Here is a 13,212-nt window from a genome sequence, read left to right as displayed (position 1 = left end):
TATCAGGGCCATAAGGAGTTACACATTGGAACACTTTTGCTTGCATCTATGTACTATTTTGTTCCCTTACCTGAGCCACCTGCCACCGCATCAGGTTAGCTTGTTGTCTATGGGGTGAGAGAAAAAGCTGCCAGACCTGTCTGTCAAGTCTCAAAGAAAAATATCCAGTCAATGCTTTTGAAACTTGTATAACCATTTCTTTGTCTATTTTTCTGCTCTGCTCCCAACTTGTGTGAAACGTAGCTTTTCATACTTTCATAAAACAGCAGAAACTTTGGGATAAAAAATCATTTGCAGCTGCATTCCACAATGCAGTAGTAAGTGATCAATTGTAGAGGAGGAAGCAATATGGATTTCTCTTTCCTCTGCTGCTGGGAGCCAGAGCTGTCCCCAAAGCACAGAGCAGAACTTCCTTCTCAGGAACAAGACATGATCATCAACAAGGCAAAGCCAGAAACTGTCCGTGGGCCATAGAACTCCAGGTTCTCTCAACTTTCACTGTATGGATTTTTGCTCATTGAATTGAAAATATGCTCAGGAAAACACATCACTAAAAGCACAACAGCAACTGACATTAGGTCCTGCTCAGTTACCTGATCTGGAGAGTCTGAAGACCTTAATTATATCAGGTTTTTTTTTTTTTTTTTTTTTTTTTTTTACATTTCTAAATCAGTGTATTTAGTTAAATTATCAGACATTATATGTTGGGGCAGAGGAATCTCTAGCATATCAGCTCTCACACACACTGCACAGAGAGTGGGAGGAACAGTGATTTAACAGCAGTTCAATTTTGCCCGATGGCTAATCCAGCCATCTTCAGGAACTTATTGATAGTCATGTTGGGTAATGTTGGAAATAAGGTGAAATGTGACAATAGCTTGGTGAGGATTCTCATTGGTATTTACATGAAATACTGATGATGTATTGATTTAGCATTAGGTCCATCAGGCCTGTGCTGTTATTAATCTTCCAGGCCATCTGTGTGAAACCTTTCTCTAACCCTGAACTGTACCTATTAAACTGCCTATGAATCTTATACCCTAACCTAGGCAATGGAAGATACTCAGCTGCTTAACCAGGCCTTACATTGCAACTGCTTGTCAAAACACACTGACTGATGCTAGGATGCACTGGGTAAATATACACATGAGAAAAATATACATAAGTATTATAAACTGGAAATTGGACTCTCTGATGACAGTTACCATTAAAAGTGTTGAAATGAAGCAGGTACTTTTCTTCATTTAATGCAGGAATGTTTTTTTTGTTTTTCCTTTTTGGAGATGAGTAGCACAAGTATTAGAGAGTGGGTGGAAAAACTATTGCCACTGTGGTCTCTCTTACCACAGGGCATATACAAACATTTATACCTGAACTGACAGGCTTTACTGTCACTTTGAGGCTTGTTCTGCACCAGTAGGAGAGAGTGTGCCTGGATTTGTTTTGTCGTATTTGTTGTGTTACTTGTTGAGCATCCACTTTCTGTTATATACTGTCATGTGTTGGATCATGTTTTCATCTATTGGATAACGTTCCCTGAAAAACACCAAAACCCAAATGTATTACCAGTACATTTAAGCATTCAGCGCAGCCCTTGTACATTGAGTATTGATTACCGAATCATGATTACTGAATTGTCCAAACTAGAAAACATAAATGTTAATTGAGCAAAAGACAAGACCAGTGCAGAAATGCTATACTTTTGCAAATGATCCGTCATATTGAGTCTGTTTGCCACAGTTGGGTACTCTCAGTAACAAGACCATGTCACTCTTAGCACCTTCCTTGTAGAAGCAGCTCTTTGGATCTGAAAAGCTGCATAGCAGACTGTCTGGTTTTTGGCTGAATGTAATTTCCCAAAGAATGTCCATCCAATTACATACACTCCAAACAAGGAGAGAGAAAGAGAGAGACAGAAAGTAAGGCTAATAGCTAGTCAATTTTGTGACCCCTGTTAACAGCTCAACAACAGCACTGATACGATGCTTTTTTTTCCTGGCATGTTTGGTTACAGCAGCAGAAGTATAGCACAAAAGGGCATAGTCCTTTCAGCAATTACACTGTTTTGGAGGCCTGCAAAAGCCTGCAACAAAATCACAGGAAATACAGCCAAAAATATTGCCCTGTCAACCACCCCGCAAGCCAAAGGCTGTAGATGAGGCTCTGCTGACAGGATAATAGGAGGAGAGAGAATGCTGCAGACATCTGCTGCCCTCTGTTGGCTACGCATATAAAACAAACTGAGTTTTACAACAGTCTTTAATCTCATTCTAAGTTTTGAGGTCGGGGTTTTGGAGTAGAACTGCGCACAGATGATTGTTTCTTCCCCAAGGAAGAAGATGCCATAGCAGCCTCCATTACTGCACTGTGCTGCGATGACAACTGAAAGTGTCTTTCTATGTGCATTCCTGTTGAAAATGACTTCAATAATACCTCTAGGTGCGTGGGCGAACTTCAAAGCTCACTGTGAAATGTGTCTGTGATGTGACACTAAGTGGATTTTTAATGCTTGGATTCAACTTTGATGAAATGTCCCCTCCGTTAAGAGAGGGATGTGGGGATGTCTTTGGTCGCATTTATCAAGTCTCTCACCTAGAGAATAGGGAAAAATTGAGTTGGCATAGTGCATACCTTGGCATTATTATCATCAAAGTGTTCCACCTCAGTGAATTGTGTTTCATTTTTTTGTTTCATTCACCAGGGGCAGTCTGAGGAGGCCACTTTTTTTTTTTTCAAGAGATCTTTTAGAGATAGGAAAGGTCAACTCTTACACACCAGGTTAGAAATCACGTAACATGCAATATGAAAAGAATTTGTGGTGATCACAGATAGGTAATAACCAAGGAAGGTAGTGGTGATGACGTGGGTTACCTGAAGTCTAATTTGTATAACAGACAGTGAGTCCCTTGTCACTAAAGTGAAATCCTGCTACAGGATAATTTATGTCATCCAACCATGACTTCTAACAGTCTAGAAATTCTCTTCCAGTTTCAACCAAGACAATGCCAATGTGCAACAAAAGTCTGGCCAATAAAGAATTGTTTTTTGCGAGGAGACCTGCACAGAGCCTCGACCGCAACCTCACTCAGCACCTGCAACACTGACTGCAGTTTATGGAAAGCCTTACCAGAGGAGTAGAGGCTGTTTATAGTAGCACAATAAAGTCTATGGGTGTGATGTTTAGATGTCCATCTGTAAATAGTCTCTAGCCCCACAAACAAGTAGGTTTGGTCCTGGAAGGCATCTGCTGTTCTTTTTATGTTGTTCTACTTAACTGAATATAAGATGAGAATGAATGATATGTTTAAGCAATAAACTACAAATTTGGTTTGAAAAGCAAGTAAGAACATAGTTAAAAGGTACAGCTCAGCCTTAAAAAAAGCAGAGAGTGGGCCTTTTCCCACATGTTCTCCCATGTTGTCCCCTGTCCTTTGTGTATTGTCTGTCTCTGATCTGCTGTCAGTCCTGTCTGTGTGCGATTCCTGCCCCTGCCAGGTTTACCTGTTTGATCTGAGTAGTAACTATTGTTCACCACCCAGACTTTGTCATATGCCAGCCACCTCCAGCCTCGTCCCTGTCTGCCAGCCCTGTCTGAAATCGCTGCCTGACAAACACTCTGCTCTCCAGCATACCTTGTGCCTGGACCCCTGGCCAAAACCTGCCTGCCTAAGACCTTTTGCAAATTTTACAACAAATACTTTAAACCTTTGCCTGCCCCTGAGACTGTGTTTTGCTCATTGAATCTGGCCATTAAAACAAATTAACTTAACAGGAACTGAGAAGGCTAATTAGTCAAATTTTAGGAAAAAAGGCAACTGCAGAATCTACTAGCAAAAATTTCTTGTCTGTAAGAACATTAATTGATGAATTGTTATATGCAGTATAACAAGCTGAGTTACTACAGTTGTTGCATCAAATTTGATTATAATGGCAGGAAACTGGTGGGAGAAAGTGGATGTTAGCTCTTACCAGCTAGCCTAAACTAGCTAGCATAAAGTTTGTTTTTTAGCTGTATTTTGTAGTTTCTGCAAATGTTGTTTTTTCTATAGTATAATGATTTTTATATGGTAAAACAGAGGTCAACAAGTCAAAGTAACTCCATTATATCAAGCTACATTTAAGTTTTTGGGGCAGTGCTGATTTATTTATTTGTTTATTTAATTGTTTATAAAATAATTATTTCCTGCAGTGCTTAAAAGCCTTACTGCACCTACTGGTGGTCTCCAGAGGTGTCATCTAGCTGCTAAGCATTCCAGAGTTCAGCATTGAAAGAGTTATTTCCTGCCCCACACACATGCTCAAACACTTAATAAGAATCTAATCATATGTCTCTCTGTCTGTCTTCCTGTCTGTGCTAAGAATTGGAATATTGTGTGTTAATATACAAGAATTTACATCCTCTGACACTCAGCTACTTCACTGTCAGTTTGTAGAAGGGAGACTTCATTGCTTTAAAAAGATTATGTTTGACACAACATTAAATGTATGCTGTTAAACATCTTAGTGTAACAGTGAACATCGGGGATCTGTGGGTGTGAGCGAGGCAGAGCACAGCAGCGGTAAGGACCTTAAATCACTGTGTAAACACATAAATGCAATTAGTGCTGCTCCATGGCATCTGTCAACATCAACTCTGGACTGGTGGACTGGTGGACAAACAGAGGAAATCCCACACATTACATTAAATGTTGGAGCTATTTTTCTACTGTAAGTAGAAGAATACTTAAATATCTGGATATGTTAATATATTTTGAGGGTTTTTTTAAATTAATTTTTAATGACTTGAACACAACTCTAAAAAGTTTTGCACAAAATAGTGTGTTCAAAAGAGCATACCGTCTTTATAGTCATCACATATGCAACTTCGTGTACAACTACATCAGAGATGTTAGTACTTGATAATATGCAAGCCAGCTGTCAATCTGTCTGTGAGTAATGCTCAGAGCCAGAACCAAAAATAAACATGTGTTTGAGTAGAACAATAGCACTGTATTTTTATTTTTTAAATTTGAAATATGCATGAGTTTTTTGCCCTGCTTCTGTAATATAACAGCTGTAAAGAAAGACAATGCCAGGATGCCATCTGCTTTTCTGTCTGTCTGTCCAGAACTTTGGCTTTAAGTGCTAGAGTAGGAGGAAATTTGGTATGGCTCCCACAGGAAGAATTACAATAACTCTGGTGACCCCTCATGACCTTTCCTGTGTTACTGCCATGATATACAATATATTCCCTATGACCAACAGTTTAGTCCACAACAAGGTACCCTACAAAATACAGATTTCCGTTCAGTTTGCTGTGGATAGTTTATGTTTTCAGTGACCTTCAAACCTTTCCTGTAGTGTCACCATTAGACGACAATTTCCACTCTCCACTACTAACTGGCAGAGAGTAAAAGTACCAATATGACAACATAAAAATACTCCAGTAAAGCAACATTTTCTACTGAAATAAAAAGTATTAAAAGTAAAACTTCACATTCCGAAGACAACTGGTCCTCTGTGAGTGAGATATTATTGTACAGTATACAATATTATGACATGAAGCAATAGTGTATGAACAGCATTTTACTGTTGCAAATGGTTGAGGCAGAGCAGTTTTAAGTACTTTATATATGTAGAGCAGGCGTACTAACAGCTGTCAGCTAAAAGTAGTGGTGTAAAAAAAAAAAAAAAAAAAAAAAAAAAATATAAATATATATATATATATATTTCACTCTGAAATGTTGGAATAGAAGTGTAAAGTACATTTAAAATGTAAAGTGCAAGTACCCCCAAAAAGTACTTATAAGAGGATGAACCTGGATGTCCACCTCAGGCAAAACAAAGGTTTATTGCTTCAGCCACAGTGATTTACATCAGACCAATAACCTACAATGAAACTGCACAGGCACCTCTGGCTTCCACTGTCACATCCTGCAATAAAAACCAACATAAACCTTTAGTTAGTTATAAAGTTTGACATAAACTTTAGTTAACACCTACAGGAAGAAAACTCACCTGCAGCCTGTTACTAGGAAAGACACATCACACACCCCATTCACTACTGAAATGCATTCCTTTGAAATGAATGAAAACTATCCTGCCTCAGTACATTTGCCATACATTTGCATCTCAGGGACAAATATTGACATATACCCAACAGGTGTTTATCAGTGACGGTTATGTAAATAATAGCTCTAACATTTGCCTAGGGGAGAAGGTTGTGGATATATTACAGTGCAGTACAGTAGGTCTATATTTACAAACATATTTCACTAACCTGCAAGGCATCTGCATCAAAGCTGCAGTCATAATCTCTCTACTCTAAGAATTACCTCCTTAATATTTCCTGGTTAGATCACAATAATCACAATTTTATAACAGTGATGGGAGACCATCATTTAAAAGACAAAAAATTGTTTGATAGTAATATGACTAAATCACACACTGCCTGGGACTGGATAGGAAATCAATGCATGCCTTTTTCTTTCACATTTTACATGGAGGAACTAAAATATTGAATCCTGGGAATAAAGGCTTAATGATAAATGTGTGAGACAGCCCTTCTGCTTGGTTCACTTTGCTGTTGCTGTACTTTGTGTCTACACAGCTGCTGACCAAGTTGGGAGACTAATTAGTGGCATGGGACACACCTGGGCCTGATGTGTCTCATGCATATGAGCCAGTGTGGCAGTCAGTCCACCACAGCATCCACAAAGCACATTTTCACTCAGCCACTCCCTACACTACTGACTTCACAGACATCTCCCATCCACTGTTTTACATTTGTTCATCATTTTGTTATAAATAAATTGCCTTGTTACTTAGTATACCCAAGTGTCTCCCATTTCTGTTCCAGTCCAAGAGCCAGGCTATAACAAATGGGGCTTGTCCATTTCTGTTTTTTGGCCTTTGTAGTTTTCCTAGTAACTTAGAGTTTTCCACTGTTTTTCTCACAGCCTTTGTAAGTGGAGAGTGGGTAATTTGAGAATGAAGTGTGTAATCAGTGGAACTTGTGTCTTTGGTGTGTTGGTACCACATGTCCAGAGTTTGTAGTAATGGTAGTAAATATTTGTAAGAGCCAAGCTATAACACGTGCTATCTATTGTTTGCACATGTTTTGCATCTGTTTTGTATTTCTTAAAGAAAGTCCACTATGGTAGCCTTGCTATGGAGCTCAGGATGCGCTCCAAAAAGTCTATGGCATATGGTAATCCACATATATCTCTCTCCCAATGATAGCAAGGAAAACATAATCCTAAAACAGGAAGTAGTTGTTCAGATTTCCATAATATTTTCCCTAATTTTGTGTTGGTTTTCATTCACATCTTCAGATTTAGGAGGAAATCTGCCCCTCACATATTTGCAGAGATTTTCAGACAACTTGTATGGAACTGTCTGTGCAGAATCATGCATCCTTGTGGAGGTGATATCTCAGGAAAACATGGAGGGAATCCTTTCAAATTTGGCATAAGCATTCACTTGGACTCGCAAATGAACTGATTTGGTATTTAAAAGCCAAAGGTCAAGGTCACTGTAATCTCACAAAACAGGTTTTTGGCATTATGAATGCAACATCTCAGGATCGCCTTGAGGGAATGTCTAATTTTTTTGGCACGACTGCAACTGGACTGGCTGGAGGAGGAAAAACTGTGAAGAGGTAATTCTGATTAAAACAAAGACAGAACACGACTGTCGCTGTGATTGCTATTATTAGTATTACTATTACATCAACAGATAACAACTTTGATAAGTTATTGTTTTGAGCAAACAGGAAACAATTGGTCATAGATAAATAAAGGCCGTCGGACATATTTAACTAGAAATACATGCAGCTTGTAACAGTGGTGCCAGAGGCGTTCCAGTATCATCTTGGCCAAGTTGGAACAAAGGTCAACAGGAGAAAATATGATTTGGTCACCAAATATGTTGTAATAAATGACCAAATATTCACCTAAATAGAATATAATTGCCAATACAAAATATAAGAGTCTCAATAAACATCACCATCTATATTTTTCCTCAATTCTATAAAAACAGCAGAATCTCTGTAAAAGGGTCACATGAGAGTCAGTAGTGTCAGTATCAACCTGTTAAACAGCCGCCGTCTTTGTTTGTGGTGGGTGTGGTGTTCTGTCGTCCCCTTGAATGTTTCCTATCCTGTATCCCCACACTGCATGGAAAAACATTGGGAAGTGCGATAAACATACACACCATGGCCAAGGACATGATACATCCTGTGCAGTGGACGGTAAGGCTAACAGAGGTTATGGATGTAACATTCTTGCACGACAGTGAAATAAAATCATTTTAATTCTTGAGGCATGAGGCACAACTGCATGTGTTGAGATGAGATTTGAATATACACCCTGATGGTGCAATAATAACTATGGGACTCAGGGTTCAGAGATGATGTTCCAACAAATATGAGCTCTACGTTAGGAAAATGTCAGTATGACAAAATACCAACCAATTTTACATTTTGAAATGCAGATGTCTTAGATTTTTTATTGTGATTATCTTGCACACGTATTAAATGCTGTTATTTACGTCAAAACTCTTTCTGAGGCCAGATGGTGGTCTCACAGTAGTAAATCAACTTTCTTGGCAGATTGTTGGACAATGCTTTGGAAATTCAGACACTAAGGCAGTTTGTGTAAGACAGATAAACAATGTTGAAACAAACTTGTGACTGCTCATCCTCCTTGGGAAATGTGTTTCCCCAAACTGTTCTGGGCTGATAGGAGCTGCACAGATTTGTCCCTAAGTTACCTCAAGAAGGGTGAGACCGCCAAGTCCCTTTTGAAGGCCAATAAAGACTGATTTAAGATATTTTGACTGTCACGCTGCAGATGTTTTCCCACAGTCTAAACACAATAAGAAGTGCTTGTGATGATGTGCGAAAGGGAGCAAATGGCCTCAGTAGAAAAGAGAGGATCAGTACCTTCTCCTTAGTATTTCTTTAATCACTTTCAAATTTGTGTATATTCATATATTTTAGTTCTTGTTACAGTGAAGCAAACATGTAGCATTAATTCAGCAAAGCTTAACCTTGCAGATTGTTCCTTTTCATAGCCTGACTGACGGGAAAACCAGATAGGTGGCCATCTTGATTTTGTAGTAAGGCGGAGTGTTACTCACACGAGAACAATCAGTAACAGTAGCTGTATTATCATGACACCATGGTCTGTTCTAGGCTTGCGATCTCAGCTGTCATGTAGCGCATACAGTGGCACAATTCAAACTTTTCATCTTTTACCACTTATGGCAGTAAAACACCGGACAAAAACAAGCACTGTTTGTTAGCCACACCAGCAGCATTGCTCTAGGGATGGTAATCTCAGTGTCGGTTGACTCACCACTTTGGTCCAGTCTCAAATATTCAGTGGATTGCCATGAACTTTTGTACAGATGTTAATGGAATCCACTGGATGAAATCTAGCAGCTTTGGGGATATGTCTTGCTGAAGGAAAAGGGTAAACTTTATAGAAAGAATTGAAACTACAGGACACTGACAATGACTTGATAACAAAATAATAAAAATAAATAGTGAGTCATTCAGCATTTAATAAGGAATACTGTGGGATATCGCAACAAGAGAAGAATCACACTATTCAGCTGTAAAGAGTGGAGGAATACTGCACAAAGTACTCCGGAATTATACTTTATTTTCTAGGAATATATTATCTGTATTCAAGAGTGTTGTAACTAACAGCAAGCAAGCCTGTGTCATAAACATCTTTTCCCTAAACCCTCCCCCATGAGTAAGCTATTCTTACCTTGGCATTACGCCCTGATGCTGGTCTGTCCTGTGGGCTTAAATTAACAGGTGCAGCCCCAGAGAGAACCAAAGCCAAGATGTCTGTGTGTCCATAACTCATGCAGAAGTGAGATACAATTAGCAACTATAACTCAGAGAACACAAAAACCTCCTGTATGTGAACACAAATGTGTGCACTGTATTATTTAAAATTTAGGAGCAAAATTCTTCTGTTTTTGCATTATTATCATAATGCATTACTTATTCACTTGTAATGGAAATTAAAGTCTAGTCTTTCAGCTCTCATGTGGTAGTACTCTCTTGGGACAGATGACGACATCAGGACTTTGTTTTCCGTGAATGTTAATCTAAGAAACAAGCCTACCCTGTCAGAGAAGGCCAGAGAAGGTCACTCATATGGAAACCACATATTTCATGGTGATTATGGTGGAATGTTATCTTTGCAAGTGTTTCAAGATTAAAAAAAAAAAGAAAAAGAAAGAAAAAATATAGTTACTTGGGTTGTACACCCTAAGGCTAGAGATTTTTTAGACTGTCATTAGCTGGTGGTGAACTGGATAGACTCCCATTTTATCAGTTTTGAACTGATAACAGCCTGTCAGAGCTTTAATCCAAAAAATAGATTATGTGTTGGATATCACAGATGATAAAACAACACATTTTGGCAATATTAAACCTACAAAAAAAAAAAAAAAAAAACACTTAAAACACTTATAATAATATTACAGTCTCTTGCTTTGCTACTGAACATGTGCAAGAACCAGAAGCATCTGGTCAGTGACCAAGAGGCCAAAATAAGGGCAGGAGAGTTCAGGGATATAAGAAGATGTTAACCCAGAGCCCTCAACCATCAATCAGTTTCTAACTTGAGAGTCAGTGACATGGGGTCAGTGAGAGGTGTTCTCCCCTTTTTTGGATGCCAGTCAAAAGCCTGACAGCATAATCTGATCTAAACATGTTGTGGATTCTCTGATCACCCTCATTGATGAGAGTGGTCTACAAGACCAGTGACTGAAGCGCTATGCTGCTACTACCAATCCACTCAGTCCCCTCTATCACAAACTTACAGCTTGACCTTAAACAACCCTTATCACACAGGACCTTTCAGACTCACTCCATAGCTCAGTCCCACTACCGTTAACATGATAAACAAGCTGTGTTTTGGATGTGTGTTGGAGAGTGCTGTCCAGTATGTCAGTCCAAAATCTCCCATAGGTGTTCATTTTCATACTCATCAGACATTCAGTGACCCTTTGTGCCCCCATTGATGGAAGCAGTTTCATCCTGTTTCCTGTATTTCCTTTAATTTGTCACCCATCTGTACAGTTGAGACAATAATTTTTTTAAATTTTTTTTTTGCATTTCCACACACTTCTAAGCCTCAGCACAAACATATGACGAACAGATGCGGTGCCATTCCTAATCGGTATGCTATGTAACCCTTTGCAGGTTGCCTAGATTTTTTGTAGTGCTGCATTGCATTGCATTACACACAGTCTGCTATATTTAGTGTTGCACACCATCTCTTTCCAGAAAAGTATAGCAAAGTGAAGCCTGTATTGCCAGGGAACATATTGTGTCAGTGTAATCAGACACCTTAAATCAAGGACCTGTCTAAACAACTACTATCCAATAACTTGAGACTGTCAGTTTACTGTCTACTGCACATGTGTACATCGTATTACATCGGTCATTGTTTCCTCACCCAAAGGGAAAACATCCTATTGAAACTGAGTGCTCCACTGATTGCATTTTCCTGTTATGTGTAACATAAGCTTGATGTTTGAGCTGCTGTAGCCTATACAATGCAAACTACAGGGGGACAGTGTGAGACAATAGGTCAATTTCCTACAACCTATTTATAAAATTAGGACAGCAGATGAAAAGAACTCTTGATTTTGCTCTTCAATCGGGTTATTTGTTGTTATTTGAAGTCTGTGTTTGCATTTGTACATGTTTTCCAGTGGTATTATTTGCATTCTCAAAGCAACTGCATCTATCAGACAAAACACCCTCTGCGCTTACACAGGAAAGTGACCAAAGGCATGTGACCTTCAAGGCGGTACGAAGTGAGTGAACAAGCTCTTCAAGGTGCCCCCAGTTGTTGCTTTTAAACTCTTCAGTGGTGAAACAGACTAGTGTTGGCAGCTACCAGGTGTATTACTCTATGAATGTGGGACAGGACAGAGAAAGTGTACTCAGCAAATGTTTTTCACCAGATCAACAGAGGCCATATCAAACATTGCCTGTGTTTTGGGTTCACCTTCACTGCAATAGCAGTCTCCCTTTGTTTCAGTTCAGTTCATGCACCATATGCCAAGAAGGCCATTTCATGTGATTACTAATTATGGATGGATTACTGAACTGAGCCTACCAGGCAAAGGGCCAGGGGCTTGAGGGGTCAGGAGGCCACCAGTCTTCACCTACAAAATATCACAGAATGAGACACGACACGACCTTAATGATCCGTAAAATGACTATGAAGAGATGCAAAACAAGTTAAAGAGCCAGATATTTCCCTCAGGAGATAGTGGAGATCAATAGAGATTGAACACTGGACCTATATTTGCCACACTGGCAGGATGATGACCCCAAATATAGGATATTGTGGTGCTATAACTGATGCATGTAGTAATGAATAAGCAACTTGGCCATATCAGCTGGAAAGGCGATGATATGTCAGTGTTGCATTCACAACTTGTTTCTGCAAGTGGCCAAAAATATCAAAAATATTATAGTATAAAACTCCCTCATTGTGGTTTATGATGTTTCATTCCTGAGCTGTAGCAGAGGGATAGTAAGACAAAAAAGAGATCCTATCTTAAAAGACTGTAACTTAGAAAAAGACACTGGGTTGATTTGTCTAACACAAGCTGCTCACAAGCCTCATATTAGCTTTGGCTGAACTTTCTTAAGTCTGTGGATTTTTTGCTCTACCACTTACATTGCAGTTGTGTTAGGAAGGGATGTCTTTGCACCTGTCTGGACAAGAGAAATGATTACAACAACCAAAAAATATATATATATGTTTAAGCTTGAAAACAGACAGAAATAGAAAAATGTGAACTTATCCTTTAATGGCTGTTGACTGTGGACAGGTCCCAGTGTGTCAGGGTTGATGCCACCATGTCTGATCCAGTATATTGTGCTCTTCCACTGGGTCATCTTGGTTGTGTGGTTGTGTGGTTGTGTGGTTTCACCTTTATACATTCTGTACACTAACAAATGCAGAAGTCCTAAAGTGTCAAGATGATTCAGTTGGGAGGGAGTGATTGTGGTCAGCACCTTCTAGTTAACACTGATGTAATAACTGCCGATCAGAAAGAGGAAGAAGTCACACTTAGGTACATGATCTTATCATTACTTGTTGGGCTACATCACACAGAGTTAAAGCAGTCAGTCAGAGCTTTCTAATCTGTGTCACATTTTTCACAAGAAAGCAATTTCAATCA

General features: G+C 39.1%; 1 protein-coding gene across 1 annotated transcript in view; it reads right to left on the bottom strand.

Moving 5' to 3' along the window:
• amacr (alpha-methylacyl-CoA racemase) overlaps positions 1–12,926 on the bottom strand; it is a 33,815-nt gene extending 20,889 nt beyond the window's left edge. Inside the window, exons 1-2 of the mRNA XM_018662518.2 lie at positions 12,705–12,926; positions 12,135–12,183 (exon numbers count right to left, since the gene is read on the bottom strand). The gene's annotated coding sequence lies outside the window, so the exon portion shown is untranslated. The remainder of the gene's footprint in view (positions 1–12,134; positions 12,184–12,704) is intronic.
• Positions 12,927–13,212: the final 286 nt, after the last annotated feature.

Source organism: Lates calcarifer, linkage group LG9, assembly GCF_001640805.2.
Source record: "Lates calcarifer isolate ASB-BC8 linkage group LG9, TLL_Latcal_v3, whole genome shotgun sequence".
Taxonomy (NCBI): domain Eukaryota; kingdom Metazoa; phylum Chordata; class Actinopteri; family Centropomidae; genus Lates; species Lates calcarifer.
The sequence above is the reverse complement of the archived record's forward strand: the minus strand, read 5'-3'. Positions and strand labels throughout refer to the sequence as shown.